A 21103-nucleotide genomic window follows, 5' to 3' on the forward strand; every position below is an offset into this window, starting at 1 on the left:
ACAAAGGACCATTTCTGGCCACTTTGACTGCCTTGGCTGCTCCCCATCTTGGGGACAGCCTGCCACCTTGTGTTGAAAGCTGAGGATTATCATGGTGGTTTTGCTCAGGTTATTGAACATGCCTCAGGAATTACTTACTGGTTTGCATTTAGGACTCCTAAAGCCCAGGAAAAAATAAGACCTCGAGAAGCTCAGCTCCGTGGGGGACTCAGGAGTGCAACAGAAATTGCCTCAGTGTTCCCAGTCCTGCCTTTGGTGGCACAGTTGCTTTCAGGTAGGTCCCCAGGCAAGGGTGAGCATCTCCTACGTTCCCAGCAGCCATTTTGGAATGTCCATGCTACAGTGGAGAATTTTGGTCCATCCAGGTTGTGGCATTCCCTGAAACTGGATGTGACCTTTCCTGCCCTTGAAAACCCATGGAATCTATGTTGTTTTGCTTCACCGAAGGCCTCAAGCATCATTCAAGTGCTCCTGGGCATCAGAGACCCAGATATGGGCTCCAAGTGTAACACGTGGGACATCAACAACCAATGAGTGGTGGGTGGAGGCCAGGCCAGATGCTCAGGGCATCTCATACAGCCCTAAATACCTGTGTGAGCCAAGGACTCCAGATCCTTACACACCTCAGGGGGCTTCATCTCACACTGCTCAACTTCCACTTGGCTCCTTTTACTTCTTCTAGTCTTAACAAGCATAAAGTGTTCATTAGAAAGGATATATGTTTATAGTGTAAGATTCTTTCCAGATTATTTTTTCATTTTTCTAAATACTCCTAGGAGTGTGACAAATTCTTCTCATAAATCCTATTAGCCATTAATGAACCCAGAGGGACATACGCAATTGTCTTGCTGAGCTCTGCTGTAGGTTTCTACAGAGGTTCTTTTTTATTTCTCATGTCTTTCATAGTTTCTTTCACATTTTTTTTTCTTTACCATCAGCCTTTTTCTACCCTCCCTGTGCCATTTTTCTCCTGTCCCTGTTCTTGCTGCAAATGGTGTTATGTACCACATATGCCCCGTTCATGGGACAGACAAACAGCACACATGGTGTGCAGATGCTATGCAGAATGGCAGGTATGGATAAAACATTCACACACACCCCCCTCCATTTTCCCAGTTGTACTGACTCTGAAGCTCCCAGCCAAGGGGTGACAGCAGCTGGGTTAGCCATGACAACCCCAGCGTTACCAGCTGTAGGGACTCAGCCAGAAAATTATGATGGGTTAGAGCCAGCTTAGAAATGAGGAAAAACATCATTTCATCCTCCCCGTTTTGGATTTCGCTTCTTACACAGACTTGACTCCTCTTATCCTTGCAGAGGCAAAGAGCTGCCCAGCTGAGAAAGGCTGGGTTTTGAGTTACTAACTCACAAGAAGAGGTTGACTTCAGAGATGTGTGCTTACCCAGCAGAGATGACTCAGCCAGGCACACACAGTACTCAGCACGAGCATGGAAAAAGTCAGTTCTTGGGACTAAGTGGAAGTATCAGCTGCTTTTTGAAACGTGTTGGACATCACGTGGCGTGTCTGTGTCTCTGGTGTAACCCGCTGGGGTCACAGGGAGATGCTGCAATTCTGCCTTGTGAGCAACCGCAGGCTGAGCAAGGCAAAGTTGTGCAGCTTTTTCTGAAATGAGCTTCCCTTTCTCCTGTGGCTGGGCCAGATGAGAATTACTCTGCAGGGTTAGCTCTCCATATATGCTGAGATGAACCAAAGGAGAGCTCAACTGCGATGGTTTTTCCTTATTAGTGGCATGCTGCAGACACAGCAATGGTGCCCATTGAATTCTGCCTGGGTATTGAAGAGCCTCTTGGCAGCTTGGCTGGAGAATGATACATGGGTTTGTTTACTTGCTAGGGCTCTGACTCCAGTGTAGGCCAAGGTGAGTCAAATTTTCACGTTTTGCTAATATGGCATGTGCACATCAGGCATGAGGAAACATGCTAAAGCTGCAGAGGCTCAGCCATGTGTGTGCACTCCTTGGTTTCCTCATTCCTGCATACCAGTGCTGGCCGAGGGAAGGTAAGGCAATGGCAGACCCTGCTGTTGATTCAAGCCTTGGCTGCTGACCTGCTTATTCAAGTGCAAAATTGTGTGTAAGAAGATTAAATCATTTTCTAAAGAAGGCCTGAAATCCTTACTTTTCCAGTAAACAAGCAGGTAACTGTTTACTGGCACACTGTGAAACCCAGCCAAGAAACTGTGCAGTGTGCTAGCAACATCAAAAAAATGAACCCGTGTGTCCTCATAGCAGCAGGTCCTTTAATAAAATGAGGAACAAGTACAAGGCAACTTTCCAACTACTTTAACATGCATAAAAAATCCGTTTGTGCCTGGTCATGGCTTTGTGATCTTTCAGTGGAATTGCTATTTGGTACTGACTTGCTCTTGCATCTTTATTGCTTATTTAAAATGTGCCTCTCATTGGACTGGAGTTTGTAATAGTGGCGCTTTGGGCTTCCACATCTACTGCCTCAGAAAACATCACATTAAAACTTGTTCAGCTGTACAAATCCCAGCCCTGCAGACAGAATGCAAAACATTGCTGGCGCCTTCCTGGGTTCCCTGTAAACCACTGACAAAGCCAACCTCATCCATATCTGCAGCAATGATCACATCCCTGTGACTGTACCCCTCTCAGCACACGCTATCAAAGTGCCCTTCTGGCTTCTGCTTCGATTTGATAAGCTTCAGTACACATCAGATGTACTCCACCACTGAAATGCATTTACCTCCACTCCTCCACCAGAACATATTTGCCTCTATTGTTGAGCACAGTATCAAACTGTTAAGTAATTTACTGCCTACAGGAGCTGGGAATGGTACTGCTTGCATTAGGAGGTGCCGGGCTGCACAGGTATTGCAATAGCTAGGTTTAACTGATGTTGTCCCGTTCCCTACTCCAGCAGCACCCAGAACTGCCGGGGGTTTTGCAACAAGTGTCTCCTGTCCCAGCTTTGTCCCTCTGCTGTGTGGTGACAGGTCCTCCTCTTTTGCTAAAATGTAAATTGGGCATTGACACTATATAATGTCCCTGAAAAAAGGGGAAAATCTATTTTCTCAGCCCTCACCCACAACCAGGGTCATGCCCAAGGAGACATCCTGTCAAAATTGACCCCAAACCCCCTAAAATGGGAATCAGGACAGATCAGACTGCTTCCACCTCTGGGTTCCTGCCCCCATGTGCCTTCCTGCAGTTCTTGTACTGGGAATTGCTGAGAGCAAACATAACTAAGTAGCACACTTCTTCACACCAGTTAGTTGCTTACACACCAAAAGAGGTCTCAGGGAGGAGCTACTTGCCACCGCCACCTGGCTACGATGGCTATGAGTTCCCCTGAAGTCTCATGAATGCACATGGTTCCCTGACAGTGCACAGTAGGAAAGGGTCTTGCCTTTTTATTGAAATAGAGGGAACTGCATGTGAATTGTTTTTTGGGGTTTGTTTTTGCTGTGTTTTGTTGTTTGTTTTTTTTTTCTCTTTTAGTTAGCCTTGTAGAAGGCTTTTTCCAAAATTCAGACCTATCCAAGCATGGGAAGAGTCACTCTTGGAGGTAAACGGACATCTCCTCAAGTTTTGTATGAAGATCCAGGGTGCTGAACTCATGGCTGTGTTCTGGTGCTGAGGGACTGAGAAACATCAAAGCTTGTTGAGCTGAGCCGCACACAGGTTTGCTGGTGTTGGCACTGAGGAACCATGGTGGCTGGTGGTGGTCCTGGATAGCTGATGAGTTATTGGCCCAGAGCAGCCTGTGGATGACTGAGTGACATGTGGACCCTCCCCTGGCAGCAGAGGGGGACCTCAACAAGCTCAGGGATAGGAAGTCAAATGAGACCCGCAGAGAAGGTGAATGCCAACCCCAACCCTTGTCTGTAGGACCAGACAGCTGGCACTGGGTAAACCTTCATCACTTCTCTGGGTCAAGGACCAAAAATGTGGCCAGTCTCATCTAGGTTTTCCTTATCAACCCTCTGCTGTCTGGACTTTGTTTTCTCATAACCTCTGCTTTTCTCCTTGGAAAAGTCTTGTGCCTTTCCCTTTGGCAGCCTGTGGGATGGAGCTGACCCCATGCAGAAGTGTTGAATGCTGTGTAGGTGGAGGTGGGCACCTCGCTGAGACTGGGCATGAAGCCAGACAAGGTAAGATTGAGGCACTTGGCTGCTTCATGGTGTTGCAACACCTTCCTTCCAACCATGAGTTGTGATGTAGACCTGTGACATTGATGAGATGTGGGAATTTTTTGAGCTCTTGAGGCATATAGATCACAGGTGGGCAACTCCTTCTACAGATGAATGCACCATGCATGTAAGAATGCTTCTGAAGCTATGGAAATCTAATCAACCTTGGTGCCCCTCACATCTGTCATGTGCTTTGTGTTCTGGAAACAAGATCCAGGTCCACAAAGATGTTCAGGGGCATCATTCATATATAGACTCCTAACCTGTGTCTGCACCCATGGGTGTTTATGCCACTGGTAGGAGCTAGGTGTTAGCTATCTTTCACACATCTGGCTTCAAGCTGTCGTTTTGGCAGGCATGCAGGGACCTGGCCCTTCTGGAAGAGAGCAAACACAAACACAGGGTGTCCTGTGTGGGAGCACTGGTCGGGAGGGGACGTTCTGCATCTCTGCCTCCAGCTCACTGAATCACATCACCCACGCCTGGAAAATGGCCTTCACTGGGCATGTTCTTGGCATCGTGCCTCCATGCACAGCACTTTTTGTGTTGTTCATGAGACTCATGAGGCTGAGCTGTGTGTTAGCTCGACAGAGGGAGTAATTAAGGCTAACAAGAAAAATCCAGAGAAACAGGAGGACCTCACAGGCTATCAGGGTCTCCAGGGAACTTGGACTGAGTCACAGTAGAAAGACATAGGGAAATAAAATAAGACAGATATGTAGATGCTGCTAGACCAAGCCCAGTGCAAACCAAATTTGAGCTCAGAGTTTGTGTCACCCTCAGTATTTTTCATCAATTTTTCTCCCCTGGTTCTAATTTGAGGCAATGAATGGAGCTGTGTCTGATGAGGACAAACTATGGGAATTTCAAAGGATATCCAACCATTTCATTTTGAAAATTTAGAAATGTCATGTGCATTTTAGCCCCTGTGTATTCTTTTATAATGCACAACCTATGGCAAAGGAGGGGCAAGAAAAAAAGGGGGAATAAAATAATTATTAAATTAACAAGATCTGCAGGTCTTATCTGGAATTGTCAAGGCAGAGTGAGTCAACGTTATTTTGACATTTTTCAGTGATGCTGCAGCAGGAACAGGACGGCCGAGGCTGAGCGCAATACTTCTGGGTCCCACCAATGCCATGCAAGACTGTCCTTGTCCATGATCTTCAGGAGAAGCACTTTGAAGCCCACCAGCTCTTTGCAGGTTTATTCTCATGGGGGCTGTATTTCTCCCAATGTAAGATTTGAGCTTTTTTTTTTTTTTTAACTCTTGCATTTGCTTTCCTACTGTTAGCCTCCAGAGGGCGAAAACCCTCCAAAAAGACGCTGGAAAGAGCTCTGGCCACCCTGGAGGGGATCTACTCGCAAAGCCGCAGCAGAGAGACCCGTGATAAGGAATTCCCCGCAGATAGTGCGTTTTCCGGCCCATTTCTGCGATGACGTCTCCGGCCCCCAAGCCTGACCACAACTGCAGAGATGAGGGCGATGGCCTGGGTGAGAGACAGAGAACGTGAACTCTTGACTCTGGGCTTCTTGGAAAGCTTTTGGAATGATGAAATCGGTCGGTACCTTACGTCAGGGGGGAAGTTTTTCAGTGACTTGCCCCAGGGGCTGGTTCACAAGCCAGAAATCCTGGCCAATGCAGGAAGGGAAGTCCTAATGCCACTGATGCAGAAGTTACACTCCTTTTCGATATGATACATAAACAGGTTCCTTGCAAAGTACTGTTAGGAAAGAAGGAGATGAGCCACCTGCCAGATTCAGAGCAGTTAGAAAATGCTGGTGCTCTAACCCTAACCCAGAGCCTAAAGTGATGAAGAAAGGGGTCCTAGCACAGTCAGTATTAAAGGCAAGGGCTGTATGCTTTTGAGGACAACACATACATTAGCACTTGATGAAGAGACCCAATTACTGGGAAACACTGAGTGTCTGCTCTGAAAAACAGGTCTTTTGCATATGTCTCCAAAGGAACTGGGAAAGTAAGAACTGATGGGAATATCATACTGATGGTCAGAGAGGATATTGTTGGCTTCCAGCTGAAGAAAAGGGTTTTACGAGGGTATGGAGACAAGATGGAATGAGCTAGAAGCACACTGGGAGTCAGGAGATGGGAAACGGGGCTGAGGAAGGCTGCTGAAGGAGAAATAGGATTGCTGGAGGCCTCGTGTATGGAATATTTCAGTGAATATATAAATATATACCAGCTATACTATTAGTATACTCACCGTATAGTATAATTCAATTCTATACTATATTTATGGTGAGATGGGAGGCCACGAGCCCCAGGCTTCCTCCAGGCTTGCTGCCAGGCTATGGGAGGATGCTGCTGTCAGCTGGAGGGACCCAGCACCTCCGCATCCATCCTGGCACCATCACTAATATAAGCTGAGTAATTAAATCATTTAATGCTACATTTCTGTCAGATCTCATTACACGGCATCTGAAGTTTTTTTCCGGTTGAGTGATTGCCTGGATTCTATGATGGTGATGCTAAATAGCCCGTTCCTCATGAATTCCCTAGCAATAGTCTCAGAGGGGGCATTTAGTCAGGGCTGGCACTTTTTTCTGCAGCACTAATGCTGTTGGTGAATGCGGCCCTGTCTCATCCTGCATCACAGCTCCCTCAAATTAGGGATACAGGGACAATCAAACAGCTCCTGCAGTGAGTAGGTCAGGGCTCCTTGCCTTTGAAAAGAGATGGCTGGAGGGGAAGCGTGGTGAGGTTTATGAAATTGGGAGAGGACAGGATGTTCTCTGCTTCATCCAATGAAAAAATACAATTAAAATTATTAAATTAATGGATAAGGGCATCAGCTGAGATTGTCAGGCTCAAAACAGACAAATCAGCTAGTGCTTGGTACAAAGTCTCTCAAGGAAGCTTTGGGTGGCAAAGGCTGGTCCTGCTCCCTCCAGGGGAGTGTGAGTGGTCACAGGAGAGACCCGTGGAGGGTCACCCAGCATGCAGAAACTCCAGCTGCTGCAGGTGCTCCCCAAACCACAGATGGTCAGAGACAGGGGGGTGTGTGGAGAAAATGTCATTACCTGTTATTATGCCTTTCCTAGACATCTGCTTCTGGCGAGTGTCAGGGACAGGACAGTGGGTGACTGTGACATGTGGGTGACCTGGTACAGCAGCCCTGTCCTGTTCTTGCAACCCCTTCAACTGACCTAAAGGAGCTGCAGCACAGACAGCTCCAGGCAGAGCCTTTGCAGGCTCACCTCAGCTGCACTATTTCTCACCTTGCTTTTGTAGCACAGGCATGGGTGACTTGTGCCAGCACAGATGCTGTCCTTATGCCAGTCCAGTTGGAGAAACACCTGGAAACAGATCCCCTGTGTTCACCCATCTGCACTGTACCAGACTAAGGAGTCTTCCCTCTGCCTCAGCTGCCTCTCGTACCCAATAAATCCTAAATTGTTTTTTGCACAGTCCAGCATTAACAGCACAGATGGAGCAACTATGATGGAATATGCATGGCTTTTAGTTGAGAGGAATAAATTATAATGGTACACAGAGGCTTTTTTATATGGCTAGGACTGGCATAAATATATCTTACCAAAAAACCCCTCTTCTTCTCCCCTTGTCTTCTTTCCCATCTGAAATAATTGTCCTGGAAAAATGTTTGTGCAGAACTGTCTTGGGCTTGCAAAAGAGTTTTTAAAAGCTCCATCTTTCAGTTTTTAATTTGCATGTATCTGACATTCAAGGGGCTAAACATGAGCACAACAAAGATCATGTGGGTTTTTTTCATTGCCACTTTTCAGAGTGTTACTATGTTTCGAAGTGGTTTGTACTGTAGAAAAACAAGTGTCAAATATGGGGAGTAGCAACAAGCCTGTTGTCAGAGCAAACCCACCTTCACAGGATTTCCCAGATGCTTCGCCTTTATTCTGCATTTTGTGTGAATGTTAAACTTGCTCATTTAATTTCCTTTTTCTCTCTTTTTTTTTTTTTTCCTTAGAAAAAATAAAGCAGACAAGGTTTGAAAGCAGAGAACATGTCGAGTGCTTCAGAGAGTTTTCTAGTGATGCTTGTCAGGTCCTTCATCTGGAGCTGCTCCGCTTGACAGCCTGTGAACTCCCATTTCTTTAACCAAAGCCCTGAAAACATGATATTCTGCTTAAACTACCCTAACCCTTTAAACTAACCCTTTATAGCTGTTTCAGCTGTTTAAGATTCAGCTACAGTTCAGATCAATTCAGACACTAAAGCGTTGCAGAGTAGCTGAATGCTATAAACTCTCCTGGCTTTGAAATTATCTCAGAACTAAAAATGTTTCAACTGGTAGTATTTAAATATTTATTGCTCTAAATCTAAGAAATTTGCTTCTAAATAGGATTGAATTATGAGCCTCAAAGAGATTTGCAGCACAAAGCCCCATTTGCAGGGAGCATGAGCCGCAGTTTTAAAGTTATTAACTTCTGCAGTTAGGAAATTCCTCCTTAAGTGGCATCTTTAACAAATGCTTCACGAAATTGCCTTCACCAATCAAAAAATACAGATGCAATTAATTTGTCTCGAATTTTAAACCTCACTGACATTCACAAAATGAGCTGTATTTTATCTCCCTGGCTCTCACTACCCAAGCTGAGTGCAAAGTCTGGCAGTGACATAAAATCGGTACAGCTCAATGTTTTTGTGCTAATTTGCTCAGATTCATTAAACCAGCTGTGATGGGGATGTGCAATGGAGCACATGAGCAGGCACGAACCCAAAACCGTTGCTGAGGTGAGATGGAGAAAGCCCAATCCCAGGCACAAGGCGAGTTTTTTTTCAGTTATGAGCAACATGTGGGCCACCATTTAAAATCGCCAACAGCCCGGGCTGCTATGTGCGTCGTTAAGATGCTGTGCTGGTAGGTTCGTGCCAGTTTTTAGCTGCTGTAGCAGGGGTCAGAGGAGGTGACACCAGCCCGGGTGAGGAGCAGATGCCTTCAGTGCACAAGTTGCAACGTGTTTGTGGCCAAGTTTCTTTCCTATCAAAAGAACAGGACGTGATTTTCCTGACTGAAATAGGGTGATACCTTGTTGGGTCACCTCTCCTGCCTCTGCCTGGCCACAGAAATGAGTTAAATATCAAACTCTTCAGACGAACTGATTAATCATTGAAGCTGATGCTGCTGAGAGCCGCCGGGGTGGAAGCAGTGGAAAAATGTGCAGGTGTGGGATGCGATGCAGAGATGTGCTGGGCATTGAGTTTATCTAAAACGCCCAGTGAAAGCCCGTGGGAACCCAGGTCTGCAAGCTGGGGGCTGGAAGAGAGCCTGCTCGCTGTGGCATTGGGATGGATGACTTCCAAACCACCATGTGTCCTAGGAGAGCCACATGGTGGTTGATGGTACTTCCCCTGCACCGTCTCCCCAGCTGAGAGTGGGTGCAGGTCCTTGGCATGGGACTTGAGCACATACAGCCCATGAGGAGATCCTGCAAGTCCCACTCAAACTTCTGATCAGAAATCATAGAATGGTTTGTGTTGGAAGGGACCTTTAAAGCTGATCTAAGTCCACACCCCCCACCCCCACCCCGCAATGAGCAGGGACATCTTCACCCAGATCAGGTTGCTCAGAGCCCCGTCCAACCTGGCCTTAAATGCTTCCAGGGATGGGGCACCTACAGCCTCTCTGGGCAACTTGTTCCAGTGTTTCACCACCCTCACCGTAAAAAATTTCTTCCTTATATCTAGTCTAAATCTACACTCTTTCAATTTAAAACATTACCCCCTCATCCTATCACAAAAGGGCCACTTGATCTCCTCAGACTCCAGCCTGGAGTGCCCAGGCTGGCAGCAGTCATGACAGTGTTGGGAATCATATAGTGGAGCACAGGGACCATCCCTGGTGTTCAATGAAGAATTTCAGATGCTTTAGTGGTGCCCATCACAGAGGTTTCCCAGAACTTGAGGATGGGGGTCTATGGGGTGCTGCAGTGAGGGTTACGTTAAATAGGATTTTAGTTGGTAACCCCCAGCTTACCAAACGCTCCAAATACCAGCAAGCACAGAAAATCACTGCTTACTCTGGTCAAAATATGCATTTCCTTTTATCTTCAGAAAAAATGTCTCCTCTGCAAGGAAATGGCTGTACATTTAGAGATAGGTGGTGGTAAGATGCCAGCATTTCAGTGCTGAAAATTACACCTTCTGCTTTTTAACAGAGCCTCAGGGAATGATGTGAATGAATGACACAGAGGACAGGCGCTGTAAGCCTTAATGTCACACTCTGGCCACTTCCCTCCCTCCTGGAGCTACTAGTGGGGAACATCTGGCCTTCTTCCAAAAAACACACGCAATTCATTGCTCCATTATTAAAGGCCCAAACGTCACCCTCAGAGCAGCGGGGCGTAAATCAGTGCTGCTCGCTGTGGGACTGCCACCATGGCTGGGCAGCTCTTGGTAGGCATTGCGCTATCACCTTCGCCTGGAGGAGGGCTGGGACCAGCCGAGCAGCACTCGCGCCTCTTGCAGCCTCCTCGAAGAAATGCTAATTGCGCTGCGCTTACTTGAGCCTTGGCTCTATAATTAGCAATGCTGTGTCAGCATGCGTCGCTGCCGCAGTGTTAATTGTGCAGCTCGTTTTCCAGAAGCTGCTGGGACTCCAGACAAACGAGGGGTTATTTCAGGTGACTGACAGGTCCGTCATGCAGTTTCCCTGGGTCCGTCCATCCCCAGTGAGCGCGGGTTTGCTGTGTAATGGCAGCACTGGATTTTTATAGTGAGTAACCAATTAATCTGATTGAGAAACACTCATAGAGTTTGAAACACAGTCCTGTGGGCTTCATACTGAGACCCCAGTGGGTGACATTTGAGAAGGGAGTTGGGACCTGGCCTGGGGACACAGGCCCAGCCCCAGGGCAGCACCAAGTGCCAGGGCAGCATTAGCGGTGCTAACCCCAAAGGGTTTGCTGCCCTCTGGGGAAGTTTTTTCACCCCTTCGAACACCCAAACCCTGAACTGGAGGGTTGAGACCCCCGTGGCTCTTGTACATCAGGAGAAGCATGCCAAAATCAGCGAAGCTGAATGGTATTTTAAGATGCTGTATCACTGCCTCTTCCACAGATACTCGTGCATTCATTTAAAATCTGACATGTCAGCCTAGTTTGGTTCCTCTAGAGGGGTCTCGAATGGGTCAGAGCACCCGTGGCTCAGTGATTTCAGGCTCAGACTGAGACCCTCATGGCCATCCATGGCATCAAGGCACTGCTGGCATTATTCATCCATGTGGATCATGTACAGGAGTGCATCACCTTGGGGGTGAATGCAGGAAAACAGCCCCACCAGCCCTTCCCACCCCACATCCTTCCACCCTGAGGTTGATGGGTGGGTGTAGGGATGCAGCTGTAGGACACAGGGCAGGAGAAAATGGAGCAAAACAAAGGAAGCAGGAAAGAACTGTAAAGAAGAGAGGGACATTCAGTATGATGTGCAGTAAACACAGGTTACATTTATTTTTTCCATCAAAACAGCTTTTTTTTTCCCCCCAGGGTGGAATTGCTTTGGTATACTAGGGGCACACTGAGCTTCTTCCATAACATGTCCCCATGCTTGTGAGTTCAAAGATTACGTCTGCTGGTGACCTGCCAGGATTTGGTCCCCGCTGGAACAGCTTTTATTTCCATGCCAGATCCAGAAAACCTTGTAGATTTGTCTCTTTGGCACTTCATCCTGCATGCTCATAGCACAACTGAGTAGCTGCAGTTACTGAGCAAGTGTCACCCCCAATTTATGTCACCGTAGGAGGGAGAAGAGCCAGGACTATTACGTGTTTATTATATTAGTGGCCCTATTTCTAGGCTAACAGCAAAACCAAGGCGTGTTTTGCAGAAGCTTGTGTGCTTTATCCCAGGCAACAAATCCTGACTCAGCCTGTTACATAAATTATTTATCACAATCACAGAAAGTTAGAGGAGAGGAAGGCTGAATTAGCCCAGACAAGGTGGCTGATGGAAGTGAAGTGGAAGTGCAAGCAAACACAGGGTCATGATGGAGGCTCCTGATTTCAAAAAGGCAAAGCTCACAAACTGAGCATCGCCAGAGCCTGACTGCAAATGCCATCAGTGTGAGGACCATCCCTGGCATGGTTTTGGCCCAGGAAAGATCACATCTCTCCAAAGTCTCTTGTGCACTGCTCGGGGTGGGGGGACAACACCTTGTAACTGGCAGGGAATTTGGATGGGGCCACCCCATACAAGAGGATGAGAGTTAATGTTTTGGCTGGGGTCACACCATACTAGCTGCCCTGAAGCTGTGGATTTTACTGCTCACCATCTCAAGAATATTAGGAATAAAAAAACAAGACTGCAAAGAATTAAACTAACCAGGGTTTCCTAGCAGTGAGGGCCCTCCCTTGGGTGTCCACAATGGGAGGGGAGTGGTGAGCAGCCTTGTTGAATAGCACAGAACTGCAAGGAAGAAGACCCACCACACCACACAGAAATGTGGAGCTCGAGATGAACACAAGTGCAGCCCCATAACAGGGTCAGGCACTCAAATTGCCATCCATTACCCCAAGTCAGGCAAAAGCAGGGAGAAAATCTGGAGGCAAACTGCAAGAAGATCCCAGGAGGTTAGTGCTGAGGTGGATGTTATTTCACCCTTCATTAGCAACATGTGCTGATGGCACGTGGCTGTCTCCGTGCATTGGACATCCCAAGGATGACCCTGAGGTCCAGACCAGCAGCAGCACTGCCTGCAGCCCTGATTTCCCGCACCACAGCTGCGTGAAGCTGGAGGGAATCTGATGGGGAAGGATGGACTTGCTCACCCAAGAAGAAGGGGCTCTGGCTTGTAGTTTCTGCTGGGTTTAACTGTGGCAGTTGGGGAGATGCCTTCCTCCTTCTCTCCACCTCTGCTACAGAGGAGAAGACATCCAGAGAGGGAGAGCAGATCCTTGAGGATAGGAAGCCCTTAAATGACAGGCATGAGTCAAAACCTTGAGAAAACCTGACTGCCTGAGCTCAGAAGATGAAAGAAAAAAGACGGAATGGGATCATGGTCTTCAAATACCTCTAGGAGGGAGCCAAGGGGCAGAGAGGGAAGGATAAACATCAGTCAGGGAAAATATTTAATTTAGCTAAAGGACCATATTGACACTAGAGCAAAACAGGATTATCTGTCCATGGATACATTTAATTAGAAGAAACTTCCCTGCTATTAGAGCAAAAAAAAGCAGAGGCGAGGATTAAAGAAAAAAAAAAAAAAAAAAAAAAAAAAAAAAAAGGAAAGCTGTTTTCAAGATTGAATGTCATCTCAAAAAAGGAAATTTTATAAGATAGATACAGCAGGGGTGGGGGAAAAGGTTGATGCCCCGTCCTCACACCTCCTTTAGGTGATCTCACTGCATTTGGGTTGGTTAATTCATCTTTACTGTCCAGACAATTGAATTTTTCCGTTGGCCCAGGCCAACTCACAGGCTGCCAACCAGCTCACAGGGCCCATGTGGGGGGTTGGAGGGCAGGTGGGTGCTCCATCCCTGCAGGGGTGTTTGGAGGTGCCCCCCATCCTGGAGGCTGGCAGAGCACCAGTCCATCCTCCTCCCATCACTGCCAGTCCCTGCTCCTCCATCCTCCCACAGCAACAATGATGGCCAGAGGCAGAGTGGGGAGGTCATTGGGAAAGGAAGAAAAGGAAAAAACCCAAAAAGGAGAAAAAATTGCGTTACTCAGGAAAAATCATCATTTGCTGTGTTGGATTTCAATAGCTTTAATTCTTTTCCCTCCCTGAGGGAACCTGATGAGGTTTTCACCACTCATGGCCAGTTGTGATTTCCAGGTGTGAACCTCCTGGCCATGTGGAATTGCTTCACTTGTAAAGCCAAGAGCTCTGCTCATCAATTTTGTGTCTTTCTTCCATCAACAGCCATAAAAGCATCACCACCATGCCATGCCCTTGCACGGGGCAGAGAGAAGGAGCATCCTTGTTTTGGGAAGACAGAAGAGGCTTGGGCAAAAGGCAGGAGCAAGTGGTTTTCTCTGGGAGAAACAGAGGATGGAGAATGGGCCGGTTGGCTCAGTGCTGGAGCTGGACCTTCCTCCCAGCTGCACATGTCAAGATGGGGCAAGAGGAAGGCAGTCAGTCTGACCAGGGAGTCAGCACAGCCGTATATTTATTTCGAGTTTGAAAACTAGTTTAACGGACAAATTTATTAATGGAGAGCACAGTTTGGCAGCAGTGCCTCCAACCCTCCCCATTTGCTGGGGCTCAGCACTTCAAACCCCAAATCTTACCCATAGGCTCCTTGAGGGAGGATGATGTGGGGTCTGATTGGGCAAAACTTTTCTCCGAATTTCATCTTGGGTTTTTTTTCTGACCAGTTCACTGATGGGGATTTTCATCTCCATCCTCCAAGTTCCCCCACCTGTAAAATGACAGCAATGCTGCCAGCCTCAGCTGTAAGGCACTGAGAGCTCCGCTCACTGGGAGAGCTGTAAGACAACTAGTTATTCTTACAATAAATTAATATTATCAGTAAAAGAGAAGAAGCAGTTACCATAAGAATCTCTTATCCCATCAAAGGACCTTGGAAGATCAATTATTTAATCAATCTAATCCTCACCAAGTATTAACCCGGAAAGATCTGAGCTACCAGAAATAAAGTCAGGCAGATTAATGTCCTGCCCACAGTCCTGTTTTCCTGCTAAGCCTGACAGGTCTTGGCAAAAGCTCCTGTACCCAGAAATGTATTTTGAGCCTAGCATGCTTGATGAGTAACTCATTCCCTTCAAATTAAATTAAGGTGAAATTAATCTCATCCATAGTGGGAAGGGAGCAGACAGGTGAAGCTGGCATTGCAGCCAAAGGGTCCTGCGGGGCTTGGAGTAGAAATGGGGTAGCAGGAGCACAGAGATACAAGGGCGTGTTGGCTTGGCTCCACCGAGCACTGCAAAGCTCGAGGGCTTGGGGTATGTGAGCTGCCAGAAATACCCACAGCTGCCAAAACAGGCAGGTCCTCCATCCTCCCCGCAAGGTCCCTCCGCTCCCAACCAACCCAGCAAGAAAGTAGGTAGTGATCTGCACTTTTAAAGTTAAACTGGCTCAGCTGAAGGTGTGATGGAGATGAGAACTGTTGCATGAGGGAAAGCTGGTCTCTTCAGCCAGGAAAATAGTGGAGGGGGAGGCGGTGCAAACCTTCACCTTACGAGTACTAAGTATCTCCACAAATCTGCATCTAACAGCCTGTGTGAGATGGCAGAAAGGGGCTCCATGGGGTCCAGAAGAAGGCTGTCTGGCACAGTTTGGCCACATCCGCAGCATTTCACCCTCTTAATTAGCCTAGATGGGGTGGACACATTCAGGCAGCTGTCTGGAGGGGTCTGTGGCCAGAGCACTGGAGGGGCACTGTGCCTGGGAATTGCTGGGAAGCCCAGGCTGTGCCTGGGCCCACTCCAGCAACGTGGAGTCTCAGGCAGGGAACTCTTCCCTGAGACTGTTTCATGGGCTGTGATAGATAAACCTGGTTCTCTCATAGCAAAAATGGGGGGAAAAGTGGAAAATTCTGCCTTTTCTGTGGATGGTTGCCCAGAGAAGGTGTGGGGTCTCTCTACCCCTGGAGATGCTCAAAACTCAACTGAACATAGCCCTGAGCAGCCGGATCTAAATCTGAGAATAGATTCGATTTTGAAGATGGTCCTGCATTGAAAAGGGGACTGGGCCAGGTGATTTTAAAAGGTTCGTCCCAGTTTAAGTTAATTTTATGGTTCTAAATTATCCAATGACCCTAAAGTATGAGTAAACCTTTGGAACATCTTGAGATCCTACAGAGTTATTCTCACGGCTGCTTGTACTGGTTCACTATACCTTGTCCTCAGAGATGGACCTGATCTATGGACTGACACCAGCTTCAACACTTTCTCATTGCTCCTGTGGCTCCATGATCTAGTCCAGGTTGTCCCAGGGGATCCACGCAGCTTGCCCTGGCACCATGGAGGTGAAGCACACCACAAAGTGGTGCACCCAGGAACATGAGGTCCTTCAGCTGGTTTTGCCATCCGAGCCACTGTGTTGTGAAATTACCATTTCAGAAAATGCCTTCCATAAACATGCCTCTTGGACACAGCTGCTCATCTTTTCTTAAGCCTGCTTAATTGGAGATTGCTTTTATTTTGCAGGGCACAGTTCATACGTGGTAGTGCCCTACCCAAGGTGTACAGCCCTTCTGCTGCCTAGAGGATGTGGGCAGCGTTGGGGAAAGCCCAAGGCAGTTCTTGGGTTTGAGTTGCACATTTGCACTATTGGATGCACAGCAAAATACATTCCTCGTATTTAGCAGACTGCTCTGGATAAAAATCCATCACTCACTGAAACCCTTTGAAAGAAACACAAGCTCACAGCTGACGTCCAAGCTGGTAGGTAGGTAGGAATCCAGAGAAAACTGTCTTCAGGGAAGGCGCAAATGCTTTAACATTAAAGAACCAAACTATTTTAAACAATAGTAATTAAAAGAAGCTTCATTACTTTGCACTGTAACTTACAGGACCATAGATAACTGGGATGGAAAAGGACCTCATGGCTCTCCAGCCCAACCTCCTGCTGAAGCAGGGATGGCTCTGTGGTCAGACAGGTTGCTCATGGCTTTATCCGCTCACAACCTCTCTGTTTGACCTGCTCCACTGTCCTCAGGGTGGAAAAGTTTCTTCTTATGGCCACCTGGGACCTCACTTGTTTCAGTTTAAGGCCTCCATACAGCTTAATAAAGACCCCAAACTCCTGATGGACCACCTTATCACCCTCCAAACTTGCTGTTGAAGAAGGGAAGAAAACAAGACAACATGCCGATTTTTACAGCAAACCAGAAGTCATTCATCTTGGACACGAGGAGTTTTGAGGTTAGGGATGAGGAACAGCGATGTTTCCAACAATATAAAGAGCATGTTCCCATCCTGGTGCTGAACTTAGGTCCACGGACCTGCAAGGGTAAAAGATTTCAGAGGAAAACAAGAGGATGCCTGGCCTGGCTGATTGTCAAGCCACCCCCTTCTGGCTAAGAAGGACCTAGATGTACATCTCACCTCTGCTCACCCATTGTCCAACCACCTGCTTTTTATACAAAAATCTGGGCAGGAGCTCTGGCTGTCCAAGTTCCCCTCCTGGGACCTGCTGCTGCCAACCAAGGAGCTCCTGCCTGTGCAGGGCAGTTTATTCCCAATGTTAGGAATGGAAAGGGTCAAACTAAGGGCTCTCCTCTCCTCCAGACATTTACCACCCATTTCTAGGGTGAGATCCACAGGTTAGTGGTTCTCACACATCCAGGAAAGAAAAGTCCAAAGGGAAAGTGCCAAAAATTGTGCATTTGTGTTTGTAAATCACTCACTGTGAGTTTATGTGAGGGTTAGCAAGGTTTCAGTCGTGCCCTAAGCAGATTTCCTACTTTAGCATCAGAAAAATCAGAGGGAAAAAAAAATCCACATAGAAAAGTAGTAAAGAAAAATAAAAAAATAATAAAAAAAAAGAGGATAAAAACAAACTTAGAGGGTTGCAACATTTTATAAACTTACACTTTCCTTCCCCCAAAAAATCAAAGGAAAGACTAGCTTCTGGTTTTGAATTAGATCACTGTTATGGGTTAACCATGAAGCCAAAGCAAATCTGAGAAGCAGATAGAGAAACATCTCCAATATTGCTTAAATAATTTCATAGACAGATACTCCAAGAGCATTTTAGGCACCTAAAGAACAGAAACAAGAACGTTGCCTGGCTGTAACAGCAATCTGAAGAAAGGTAGGTGTGAGTTTAGGAAACCCCACAAAACCCCTGCCTGAGCTGCTGGACAGTATCTTCATCAACAGCTGATCCAGTGTTATTCGGATGCTTCTGGTTTAATTTTTGGGTTTGTTTCCCCCTTTTCTCAATTATATTGGTTAAAAAAATGCTTGAGAAAGGGAGGAAAGATATATTAAGTTAAGCAGTAGGAAGGAAACTGTAAACTTCATCAGTGTTCACATGGTGAGGAAGCTGTGTCCTGAAGGCTGGTTTGATAAACACCTCGGGGGGTGCCGTTGCTAGGCATGTACCTGATGAATACATAAATGATGGCTCCTCTTATTTCTCCTCCATCTTCCCATTCCCTACCAGTTGCCCTGGAAACTTCTCCATCATGGTACTCACAGGAGCAAGGTCCAAGAGGAGAAAACCCAGCCTCAAAGACTTTCTGACTTAAAATTCACGGCCAAGTGATGCCAAAAGAGGATTTTGGTGTAAGCCGGCCCTGTGACAACCTGCCTCCACTCCACGCGCTGCACAGCTCATTCCTGCAGCCCCAGGGACGGGCACAGACACCCGCCCACCCCAAATAACCCCTGCATCCCACGCTGAGCCTGTAGGGCATCCTTGGGCGGCATCGCCACCATGGATCTCCCCGCAGGTTATTCACACAAAGGCTGCACAGACGATTCCTCCTACACAGAGTCTGTGTTGCAATTCATCAACAATTATCTGATGTAAAATAAGCCGAAGTGCTGAATAACCTCCCAGAACACCCTGGGTGCTCTTCCAACCAGGGATGCAGCAGCCATGCCCGGAGGGTTGCAATTAATTCCCCATTAGGATAAACTCCAATTAGGCTGGGGTAGGAGGAAAGTGCACTAGATGTCTTGTTCTTCTGCAGGGAGTGCCTGTAATTCATGGAAAAAAAAGATAAATCTCAAGCCTCATTTGCACGGGAGGAACTAGAAGACCCTGGAAGAGCAGAGCCATCCAGTCCTGAGGATGCCAGGCCATGCTGGAGGCATCTCAGGGGGTTTTGTCCCAGCAAACACTGTGACCTTGGGGGGGAACGTGCAGTTTTCACACCTTGTGTCCAAGCCCCCAGCGAGCAGGACTGGAGCAGCTGATGTTTCACGTAAGCTACACCAGAAATTTTGATCTCTGCTCTTGACACAAGATGCCCACAGCAGGCAGAGCGGAGCACGGCCACACTCTCGTGTTCCTTTCCGTCCCCTCTGGTTTCACAGGCTCCCTTGCCCAGGACTGCCACCCAGCACCCAATCCGCCCTCCTCCTGCCTGTCCCTAGGTGGAGGACAGCACACAGGGGCCAAACACCCCAACTGAGCGAGTGAGGCCAGGCAAGGGGCAAAGCCAAGCCCTGCATTTCAAACCCCACCGCTGGCCTACAATGCACACTTGAGTACATTTTAAACGCATTTTAATGCATATTATATATATTTATGAAGGTCTTTATATTCACAGCATTACCTTGCTAAAACCGTTTAGGCCAAAACTTCACCCATTTATGTTGCACACCACAATCAGGGTTGTGGCATGCAAGATTTGTGCATTGCCCTTGATGCCTCAAATACGCCATGTACAAGGAAAAGGACAGTTTCTCCACGGTACAGTTATGCCTTCAGGTCACAAACCCATTGATCCTACCTGCTTGGTTTATTTTCTTAAGGTCAAAGAGAGCTGGCTCACAGGAAGGGTGGGGGTGCAGGGCCTCCTCACACCTCCTACAGTGCCAGGAAATACCCTGCCTGTATGTGTGCCTCAGCTGCTCTCAGAAATTTCCCCTGCACACCCCCAGTTGTATAATTTTATATATATATATATATATAAATAAATACACCTATATACATAATTATTTAAATATATATAAATATACAAATAATATAAAAATACTTATGTAGTATATGTTAGCATATAATATTTATATATATTAAATACATAGTAAATATATTGCACACACATACATATGAATACAGCAAAGGGCTGCTTAGACGGATCAGCTTGGAAATAAGAAGCAATGGAGCCAGAATCAAGGCCAACATCAAGGCCAACATCTAGGTGCAAGCAAAGGAGGGACCACAGCACAGATGGGAGTCAAGGATTGCCCAAATCTTGGCCTGTCCCACAACCTGCCACCAAGAGGAGTTAATCGCATCCCAACAGCCCAGGGACCCACCTGCATCTGCTTTTACAGCTTCCTCGTGCCTCCTTGGCATCTCCTGGCTAAAGGCACCTCCACAACATGCCTGCTTCGTGGTGTTTCTTCAGCTGGCTACTAAACCCTCTTCCCAGGACTTTTTTTTTTGCTTTGCCTTCAAAGCCTGTCAGAAAAGACGCGCAGCTGCCAGGATGGGAAGCGGCGCTGGAGGATGGGGCCGATGGGGCCATGAGAGGGTGGCATGATAGCTCTGGTGCTTACAACCCATGGGTTTACCTGGGAGAACCTGGATTATCAGAAAATGACAAATTCCCAGTTTCCCAGCTGGACTCACTCTGAGAACCTGCTAAGGATAACTTCAACCCAGCTGTTTGTGCTTGCCTTAAGCTTGAACCCATGACCACATGCCTTCCCTCCTTTTGTCAGTTCTTGCCCAGGCTGATCAACAGCAACCACCACTGCTCCCAACACAGAGATAAAAAAAACCCCAAACACTTGTCAACAGGGTGGTACTGAGCCCCACCTCAAAATACTGCTTTTAGCAACCTGGTGTATGCCAGGCACAATGAGCCACGCTCACTATTTCTTTGTGATGCTTTGAAGACATGTTGCAGCCACAGAGAGCTCAATGCTTCATTGCCATTGAGGGAAAACCCCACCCCAGCACTCCTAATGAAGGCTCTTGCTATTTTGCACTGCATTTCATCTGTCCATGTGTTGAAAAGTTCCAATCCTGTACCTATGTATAGACCTGTAACAGCAAATTTCAATGCCAGCCAGAAGAAAAACACAGTACCCTAGTTAGTGGAAAACAGTCTAGAGGTAAGTATACAAAAATGACAGTAGTATAAACCAGAAGCATTTGTCCCATTAAGGTTTCCATTTGTAGACAGAATAACAAGGGATGAGTTATTGGGAGGCGGAGATTTTAAGGACATCGGTAACATAACAGGGCAAGACAAATGCTGTGACTGCAAGACCTTTGCTCAGGAGTGACTCAGCACAGCAGCTGCATCCTGGAAAATTAATACCTCACCCCCCCACCCCCCCCCC

This window comes from Athene cunicularia (assembly GCF_003259725.1).
Source record: "Athene cunicularia isolate RWA chromosome 3 unlocalized genomic scaffold, athCun1 chr3_part1, whole genome shotgun sequence".
In the NCBI taxonomy this organism is placed as follows: Eukaryota; Metazoa; Chordata; class Aves; order Strigiformes; family Strigidae; genus Athene; species Athene cunicularia.